This window comes from Etheostoma spectabile, chromosome 24 (assembly GCF_008692095.1).
Source record: "Etheostoma spectabile isolate EspeVRDwgs_2016 chromosome 24, UIUC_Espe_1.0, whole genome shotgun sequence".
NCBI lineage: Eukaryota > Metazoa > Chordata > Actinopteri > Perciformes > Percidae > Etheostoma > Etheostoma spectabile.
The window spans coordinates 15,644,930-15,655,461 of record NC_045756.1 but is presented as its reverse complement, the minus strand read 5'-3'; the positions used below and the strand labels follow the sequence as shown (position 1 = coordinate 15,655,461).

The 10,532-nt window shown below is 45.3% G+C and overlaps 1 pseudogene; it reads right to left on the bottom strand.

Annotated features, from left to right (window-relative positions):
* Window positions 1-10,532, bottom strand: part of LOC116673702 (gastrula zinc finger protein XlCGF8.2DB-like) — a 325,201-nt pseudogene that overhangs the window by 45,537 nt on the left and 269,132 nt on the right.

The window sequence follows — 10,532 nt, the reverse complement described above, 5'->3', positions numbered from 1 at the left end:
AAAGAACATTGATATAGGAAAACAGGTTAATTTGACCCGAGGACAACATGAGGGTTAAAGGTTGATCTGTGATGGAAAAATCAATGTTAAATTAATTTAAGGAGATGTGTCTCCATCTGGTGGAGAGACTCGGCAGCACAACACACATGTGGTTGCAGGAAGGGTGGAGTTGAATGATGGGAAATGTAGGATCCAGTAGTATTTTTTTGGTTTTCATTGGGTATTGGTTATTTTTGTTTATTTTCTGAGAGATGGGATTCAAAAACTTATCTTTATTATTATTGCAAACCTTTGTTTTTGTTTGGTTATATTTCGTGGGTTTAATATTTTTCAGGATTCTTTTGAGATTGCACCTGAGTTTGGTAATTTATTTGTTTATGTGTATATATGGGTGTTGGTACATGGGTACATACTATTTGAATTGTGTGATTAATATGATGTTTTTGATTGTAAATATTAAAGAAAAAACACATTGCAGAGGCAGAGTACAGGAGGGAGGGATTTAGATTTTTCAATTGTAGTGTACATATGATTGAGAAATGGTGTTTGGGCGTGTTAAGTTTAAGATGGTTTAACTTTTTTTTAATGATGTTTTAACACGTTTTTTTTTCTTTTTGTGAGAAAACGTCAGATTTTTGCTTTATGTTTTGTTTTTGACATGTATAGTGTAAGCGTTTCTTTTTTCAGTGTTTTGTTTGTTATATACTCTAAGCAACTGTACATTTGTAATATATTTTTCAATTTTTTGATACTAAAAGATGAAAAAAACAAAAAAGATGTTCTCGCCTTTCATCAGCAGAGTGCGCTGCTATCATGACGCAAAGCGTATGGAAGATGATAACTCACTTTTAATGTGCAAAAAATAAATACTGAAATAAATATAAAAAATGAAACGTAAATATATACATCTATAATATATATTATATATAATATATATAATTATCGTGGTGGAGAGGTTTGTGTGTCCCTATGAACCTGAGGGCTGTGTTGTCTGGGTTTGTGCTCCTGGTAGGGTCTCCATGGCAAAGAGGTCTCAGGGGAGGGGCCAGACCAAGAATGGTTCAAAGACTCCAATGGAAGAACAAGGAGGGAACGAGGGACCCCGCCCGGAGGAAGCCCGGGGCCCCGTCTGGAGCAGGCCCAGACGGGGGGCTCGTGAGCGACGGTGGGGCCGGTTTGCAAGAGCCGGTCGGGCACACAGCACACAACAGCGACGTGGCACCTCTCCCTCCAACCATGGGCCCACCACGTGGGGGGATCCAAGGGGTCGGGTGTGCTGCTGTACATGGGTGGCAGCAAAGGTCAGGGGCTTTGACGGACCAGAACCGGGCGGCAGAGGCTGGCTCTGGGGACGTGGAATGTACCTCTCTGTGGGGGAAGGAGCCGGAACTTGTGCGGGAGGTGGAGCGCTACCGGTTAGATCTGGTGGGGCTACCTCTACGCACACTCTCGGTTCTGGAACCGTTCTCCTGGATAGGGGTTGGACTCTGTCCTACTCCGGAGTTGCCCTGGTGAGCGCGGCGCGGGGGGTGTGGGGATACTCACAAGCCCCGGGAGCGCCGCTGCGTTGGAGTTTACCCCGATGGACGAGAGGTGCCTCCTACGCCTGCGGGTGATGGGGGGGAAAACTCTGACTGTGTTTGTGCATATGCACCAAACAAGAGTCGCGGTATTCGGCCTTCTTGGAGACCTTGAATGGAGTCCGTATGGGGCTCCAGTAGGGGACTCCATAGTTCTCGTGGGGGACTTCAATGCACAGTGGCAATGAGGAGATACTTGGAGAGGGGGATTGGGAGGAACGGCTCCCTGATCTAAACCAGAGTGGTTGTCTGTTGTTGGACTTCTGTGCTAGTCATGGATTGTCCCACAAACACCATGTTCGAACCTAGGGATGCTCATAAGTGTACTTGGTACCAGAGCACCCTAGGCCAAAGGTAAAGATCGATTTTATAATCGTTTCATCTGATCTGAGGCCGTATGTTTTGGCACTCGGGTGAAGAGAGGGGCAGGTTGTGCAACTGATCACCATCTGGTGGTGAGTTGGGTCAGGGGGTGGGGGAAGACTCTGGACAGACCTGGTAAGCCCAAACGGGTAGTGCGGGTAAACTGGGAACGTCTGGAGGAGGCCCCTGCCGACGGACTTTCAACTCCACCCTCGGCGAGCTTTCGTGCATCCCTGTGGAGGCTGGGGCATTGAAACTGAGTGGACAATGTTCAAGCTTCCATTGCTAAAGCTGCGGCGGTGAGCTGTGGTCTTAGGGGTTAGGTGCTCAAGGGGCGGGAACCCACGAACACCCTGGTGGACACCGGTGGTCAGGGAAGCCGTCCGACTGAAGAAGGAGTCTTTCCGGGATATGTTGTCTCGGAGGACTCCGGAGGCAGTTGCAGGGTACCGACGGGCCCGAAGGGCTGCAGCTCTGCTGTGACAGGAGCAAAGCAGCGGGTGTGGGAGAAGTGCGGAGAAGATATGGAGAGGACTTTCGGTCGGCACCAAGGTGCTTCTGGAAAACCGTTCGCCACCTCAGGGGGGGAAGCGAGGAATCTCCAAGTATACAGTAAGGGTGGACCTGTTGACCTCACTGAGGGTAATAGGGCGGTGGGGGAGCACTTGAGGAACTCCTAATCATCCGCTGACCCGCTCTTTGGGAGGCAGAGCTGGAGGATGATGGGGGATTGTCGTCAATTTCCCTGGTGGAAGTCGCTGAGGTAGTCAAAAATCTCACAGCGGCCAGCCCCAGGGAGTGAGTCGTCCGAAGAATGCAGAGCTTGGGTGTGGAGGGCTGTCTTGGTTGACAGCGCTCTTCAACATGCGTGGAAGTCTGGGGGACGGGCCTAAGGGAGTGCGCGTCGGGGGTGTGTGTCCCCTCTTCAGAAGGGGGACCCATTTGCGCCTGTCGCGCTGCCAAAATTACCAGGAGGATATAAACACAACGGGGTCTCAGCGCACTGTAACGGGTAGTTAGACGTGGGTGCCAAGGGGGTGGCGTGGGTAAGGCAGGGGGTTCGGCCGGAGTGGAGGGCGAGGACCTAGGATGTGAAGGCGGGGGAGAGCGCGAATGCGGGCGAGTTCGGGTGCATGGGTCTGGGGAGGGGGACAGAACAAGATCAGATGCGTTTACTCTCGGCAGGGGATTCTGTGCGCAGGGGCCTGGGAGTTGCCCCCAGTTACATGTGTTTTGTGGACTCGGAGAAGGCGGTATTGACGGGGTCGCAGCGGAGGAGCAGATTGTGGGAGGTGTGGGGCGATGGGGGGGGAGGGGGTCCTGCTTAGGGGCATGCCAAGTCTCTGTGAATGACCAAGCTGGATGATGGCTGTGTCGTGCGGGGTCTGCGGGGGCAGGTAAGCTAGTGGACGTGGCGGGTTGTCCCGGGGTGAGGGGGGGGGCCTAGCGCCGAGGGGGAGGCGCTTGTCACGCGCGAATTAGATGCTCTTGTACAATATTTACTGGATCAGGCATATCGACCAAGGACGTCCCACGTCAAGGGACGGGACGGGAGGTTGCAGTTTGGATGAGGCCTCGGGAGGGTGTTTCGGATGGTGCTGGGCCGCGGTTGTTGGTGGGGCGGGAAATGAATGTGGTCCATGATGGCACATCGGTCGCTGTGGGACCTTCGGAGGCACTCCGTGGGTGGGCGTGGTTCGCAGACAAGCCGAGGTAGAAAGCGCTGTGGAAATGAGGGGGAATTCAAGCACCTCTAACATCTGAAGGGGCGCATGGGGTGTGTGGAGGGCGGAGGGAAACACGGATTGGGAGGGGCTGTTGCTTCGGGGTGGAGGAGTGAGGGTGGCTTGTTTTTTTTTGTTGTGTGTTATTTATGTTTGTGTTTTTTTTTTTTTGTTTTTGTTGTGTTTTTTTTGTTGTGGTGCTTTCTAAATTCTCTGTTGTTGTTTGTGTTTTTTTTTTTTTTTTGTGGGGGTTGTTTTTTTTTTTGTTGTTTTGTATTTTTTTTTTTTTTTTAGTTTTTTTTTTTGTTGTTGTTGTTTATTTTTTTTTTTTTTTTTTTGTTTTTTTTTTTTATTTTTCTTTTTTTTGTTTTGGTGTTTTTTTTTTTTTTTGTTTTTTTTTTTTTTTATTTTTAATATTTATTATTTTTTGTTTCTTGTGTTGGGTATCTTTAGTGTTATTTTTTTTTATTTTGATTTTTTTTTTTTTTTTTTTTTTTGTGTTTTAAGGGGTGTGGTGTAGTGTGGTTTGTTTGTGTGTTTGTGTGTGGTGTTGTATGTGTTTTCCCCAAGGAAGGAGTTTAAGACCTTGGGGTCTGTTCGCGAGTGAGGGGGACCACGGAGCGTGAGATTGGTCGGAGAAGGGAAGCAGCGGTGCGGTGATTAATTCCGTTTAATCGCACTCTTGTGCCGAAAAGCGACTGGAGCCAGAAGGCAGCTCTCAATCACACGGCATTTTCGTATCCTACCCTCCCTTACGGTCCATGAAAGGCTGGGTCCCCATGACACAGAAAAGAGACTGCCAGGTAACAGCGGACACGAAAATGGGTTTCCTCAGGTAGGTGGCTGGCGTACATCCCTATAGAGCATGGTGAGAGCTACACCATCCGAAGGAGCCCAGGAGTAGAGCCGCTGCTACCTTTGCGTCGAAAGGACCATTGAGGTGGTTCGCGGCCTCCTGGCGAAAGGATGCTCCTGGGCGCCTCGGCCTAGGGAGTGGTCCAGCGACGTCCAGCTGGGAGGGAGGAGGCAGCCGCCCTGGGAGACCAGGACATTAGAGAGGAAGGGAGGGTTAGGGGAAAATAAATACTACCAACACCTAAGAGCCTGGGCAGCCTCGGGAATACCCCAAGTCGGAGATGCGTTGATGTGGGGTAGGGGGGGAAGGATGGGGGGAATGTTGGGGGGTTACCCTATGGGATGCTGGCTGCCCACAGCGACACCGATACCCGGATAAGCGGATGAAGATGGATGGATGGATGGATGGATGGATATAAATAAAAACGGGAACAAATAGATATAAATAGAAATAGGGACATAATTGTATTAATAGGTTGTACCCGAATAGGTTTTGTGTGTTGAGCACTGCGTTTTAGTTACCGAGTGAGGCATCTCACTTATTCTCCATCTTTGCTGTTAGTAGCACATGCACAGTACCTAGGTAAGGACTACTAGCCAGTCAGAAGCAGATGTATGAGGGCCCTGACAGTACCTTGGTAAGGACTACTAGCCAGTCAGAAGCAGAGTATGAGGCCCTGACAGTACCTAGGTAAGGACTACTAGCCAGTCAGAAGCAGAGTATGAGGGCCTGACAGTACCAGGTAAGGACTATAGCCAGTCAGAAGCAGATTATGAGGGCCCTGACAGTACTCGGTAAGGACTACTAGCCAGTCAGAAGCAGGTATGAGGGCCCTGACAGTACCTAGGTAAGGACTACTAGCCAGTCGAAAGCAGATATGAGGGCCCTGAACAGTACCTAGGTAAGGACTACTAGCCAGTCAGAAGCAGAGTATGAGGGCCCTGACAGTACCTAGGTAAGGACTACTAGCCAGTCAGAAGCAGAGTATGAGGGCCCTTACAGTACCTGAGTAAGGACTACTAGCCAGTCAGAAGCAGAGTAGGGCCCTGGCAAGCAAGCTAGTGTGAGCCAAAACAAACCCAGCTGATAATCATGGCCTTGGCTCAGCTGTCCATGTTCAAAACTGAGTCTGATCCCGGGAAACAGGCAGAACCATCTGAACCAGGTTCGCAACCTAGACTGGAACAAGACGTTTCAGAGTGGTAAGTTATTTAAAGCTTTAGTGCGTGATACAAAGCTAATTAAGTAATCCTATTGAACTGGATGACAGATGGCTTTATGAGCTGTGTTATTGATATTTATTTATCGTTTGCTTATTGTGTTTTGATATGTTCACCAACAGATAGCCAATCAGGTAAGATATCTTGGACATTATTAATCCACATGATGATCAAAACAAGTAGAAAAAAATCACTCACACTTAAAAAAAAACTCTCTTAAACTAATCATTAATCGTCTGTGACAGTGTCATGAATGCGGTGCGGCCAGAAACAGGAACAAATGGAAAACAGAAGCAATGTGTTTCCAGAAGGCACGGAGGTAGCCGCAGTTAGTGGTCATGCAAATGACAGAATACATCATCTTTGATTTAGTGTGTGAGTTGCCCATGACTCCAGTTCACTGAGGGAGTCAAAGATGTCACAGTGTTATTTCCCATTATTTATCACTGTGCACAACCTCTATTCTGTTACTAGTCCTTAACACGTTCCATTAGAGCTATGGAGGTGTTCAAACCTGTCACCAGAACAATAATTTGGACTTTTTCACAGCTACAGTATTAGTTTCTAATAACATGTAGTTAGATACAAATGCATACACATGACATAGCAGAGATAGTTAAAGGCAGATTACTTGGTTGATGTTCAAATTAAACATTACTGACCAATAAAGATCAGCACGATTTTACATATAGGTCGATAGCAACTCCCAACTTGTAAAATATTTGCTAGTCCGGTGTGTAAAGAAGCCAACGGTTTAATGAACCAACACAAGTTAGAAAGCAAACCAAATAGCACATCAAATATAAGTACACAGCAATCTGAGTAACTGGAATATAAGTACATGGCAAACAAAACAAAAAAGATGTGTAAAGTAGGTGAAATATGAATTTACAACCTCAAATATAAATATAAGGAACCATATATGTTAACCCTTGTGTTGTCTTCCTGTCAACCATGAAAATTCTTTTTTCACATTTTGGTCACTTTTTTTCAACACTATCATCGCTTTTTATGATATTTGTGTCACTTTTTAAGTGTTGTGGGTACTTTGTTTATGTTTTTTTATATTTTAAATTTTGACATTTTCAGCGCCTATTTCGACGGCCCATTATTTGTGAAATTTTTTTAAAACTGAAAACTGGTCAAATTTGACCTAAAGACAACATGAGGGTTAATTGTGAGACAGGGTCTTGAGATTAAATCGTAGAAATTGCAGATTTCCTGTGATAGTTGTGGCACCTGGATTGTAATTGCATTTTTCTGCTGTGGTTCCACTTGATACCCACTCTTACTATTATTAGTCATATCTCTATCTAAATTAATAAAAGTGTAGTTTGCATTACAATTGAAAAGTAGGCTATACAATACATTTCTAAACTGTTAATTAACATGCTATTGCAAACTTTGCACTAGCAACTTGCGCTTTTTTTTTCTGCCAAGTTCATGGCTCTGGTTCGTAGACTGGTGACACATGCCTCTATATTGATTAGAACTGGTGGGTCAAAAAAGCTGGCAACCTGGAACCAGTTGCGCATCTAGGCAGGCAACCAAAAGGTCGATGCCTGCCTAGACGCGCAACTAATTCCAGGAAAGTGGCTACGTCCATGACAATGCACACAACATCGTGGCTGCGCAACTGGTAAGAGTTAGCTGTCAATGAAACACATGGTTAATAACACACTATGTGGACTAGTAATGGCAGCTGCTAATTGGCACTTGGCTCTCTATTTACTTGACTCATTATCCTGATTCAGTGTTGCACCTACAACATGCCAGTTTTCCTGTCTTCTGTAGGAACAAAAGAGGCAGAACCAGACTGCTGGGCACCGTCAAAATGATCCCAGCATCTAACAATGCACAGACGTTTTCCCAATCTAACCAATACAATTGGACGAAGCCACAATTAAGCAGAAGCCCAACAATCCTCAACAACAGAACTACCATTATGGCCCTGATGATGTTAAAAGCTCTCCGCTTTGATTGGTCAACCTGCTCCTTGACGTTTCCCACTTCCCTCGGCCCTGGACGAATCAGAACGCGGACAACAGAAAGGCAGCAGAAAGATGTAACAATAAATGAGAAGCCCAGCATGTATAACAATGTTACGTTAGGAAAGCCAGGCCAGTACAAGTATGTTATCCCAACCCATATGAAGCACAGCAGCCAAGCACACAAAATGCTGATGTTTCTGATCCTTATCCCTCCGGTTTCTCGCAGCCGCATGTAGGAGATGGGGTGAACAGCAGCCAAGTAGTGCTCCACGCAGGTGAGGCTGTGAAACAGAGTCTGTCCAGGGAAAATAACACATGAAACAACCATCCCCAACAATAACAGGTTTTCACCATTGGTGTACATGCCCACACAGTAGATGAATGATCCAGAAATACCAAAAATCTCCACAGCGATCATGTGGAAGGTGAAGAAGTCAGTGTGGCTCATATTTTGATGATGCCTCCATCGTTGGACACCAATGTAGAGGATGAGGATGTAGAGAGGGGCGAGTAGGAGGAGGTTGGTAAATGTGTAGATGGAATAGAGGACAGTGCTGGCCACAGATTTCAGGCATTGCATGTAGAGATTAAAGATGGAGGATGGGATGGGAGTAAAGACGAGCGTAACATTGAGGGAGGAGGAAGAGTTGACAAACATGGCCTGTTGAAGAAAGTGAGAAGGGTAAAGTTGTCAACATTAATTTAGCAGTTACAACATCTACCCGTAGACGGTAAAAAATAGAAGACGTAGCATCTGTAATGTGGACTGCCGTTTTTAAACCAGACGTGATGATTTTTGACAAAAGTCTGCGTTGTTTGTGGGTTGCATTTCCTACAAAGAGGGACGTTTTTTTTAACCCTTCTAAAGTGAGGTAGACCAGTAGGTAGGCAGGTATACGCGGACCTCTGGGTACTATCTGCATGCACAGCAGTAGAGGATATCTATGTCATTGTAGGTAACACTTTTCAGACCTGGGGCATCATTGATAAAACTGTGCTGCAAATTCGTCCGAAGTGGCGTACAGACAAAACATAGGATGTGAGTAAGTGTTCATGTCAGACCCATATTTGCCCTTAAATAGTCAGTGAAATGCCTAAATTAATGTTCATCCATACCAACATCATGCGCACAGAGGAAAACAAAGCAAGGTGGAAAAGAGAAAGATATGTTTGGAGGACAGAGATGTTTTCACAAAACCAGAATGTCAACACCAACAAAGGGATCCAAAGAATGCAACAACAAAAAAAGTCCAAAATCCAAATATCCTAAATCCAAAAGGTCCAATAGAAAAGGCAAGACAGGAGTACAAAACAGGAGCACAGAGGCAGGGGAAAACTGACAGGGGAATATACCCCACTGGAAAAGGTCCAAACGTAGATCACTCTGACAGGAACACACACACAGCAACACACAAAAGAATCTGACAAGAGACAAAGGAAGCTAACGAGGAACAAATGATACAACAGGTGAATCACATCAGGACGGGGACGACAATCCCAAAGGCGGGAAACACAAGGTCGGTAGTAAAACTAGAGAAAAGAAACCCAGATTATCAAAATAAAATAAGAAACAGAACATACAGACACTCACAAGGGAACACAAGGCAGAAACTACAACACAAGACCAGGGGAGGAAACATGGAGAATGACAGAAAGCAAAAAATGCAGAAAAAGAAGAAGGAACACAACTGAAACCATAACATTCTCACTCCCATCTTGTAAAATACGGACGCTTGGTCAGGTGCCTTTGGTGTTGTTATTGACGCTAAGGTTGAATCCCATTTCTCTGTCTTGACCCCTACCCCTTTCCCCTAGCCCTTGGCCCTTGAAACCTATTAGTAAGGGCTAGGGGTGAAAACATACCCCTATGAAATGGGACACCACATGGTAAACAAACTTCCAAGATGCCGTCTGCAAGTGTGTATGTGATGGCATGGGTTTTGACAACAGTGTCATATGCATGTATATATTCTTTAGGTGTTTTTTTCAGATTTTCGGTCTTTCATAGTACTCGCTCTTAGTGCTATGCCATATTCAAACCCTGTGTAGATGCTACTGGGTAAAATCAGATATTCTGAGTCAAGGTATCAGAGTTGGTGGAACATCGTTCGGTTGATTTATCCAAAGTGGAATGTAGATTGAAAAAGGCCTACTGATTCATGCAAAACAGGCTTGTCATTGACTATGAGACAATTATTTAAGCTACTAGGATTAAATATAATTATATTTGAGCAGAATAAAAGAGACAAACCTTTTCAGTTGTGTTTTCTTTTGTTTGATGAAGCTGTGTCCTGCTTCTCAGTGACCTGTCAGGAAATATATTGTTGAGGCAGGTGTGTCTGGAACATGTGGGGAATAAACAAACTTAGGACTATAGGACTTATTTGCATTTTGCAAAACCATTAATGACCCCTGGTTAAAACCGCCATAGCCAAGATAAATTGCCTTTCCCTTGGGTGGAGTGTACTGTGTACATAACATCCCTGAAGGGGATTTGGTAACTTCGGAAAAAAACAAACTAGATGCTGGTTGCTGACAGTGCTTGAAACAACAATAATATGATTTGACTAAACATATATTACGCATTCTCTTATTTTTATAATACACTTGCAAGCGTCCATCTGTATTGTGCTTATTGTGTGGTAATTCTTTATGGTCTACATTTGACTTTGCAGGGAGTTAAACATGCATAGATAGATGCATTTTCATTTCCAGATAACTACATATCTATTTGAGCAGTATTGTTTTTCTTCCCGGCCAATCAGTTTTGTAGCCTACATAACCTTATCCGTCCTCAT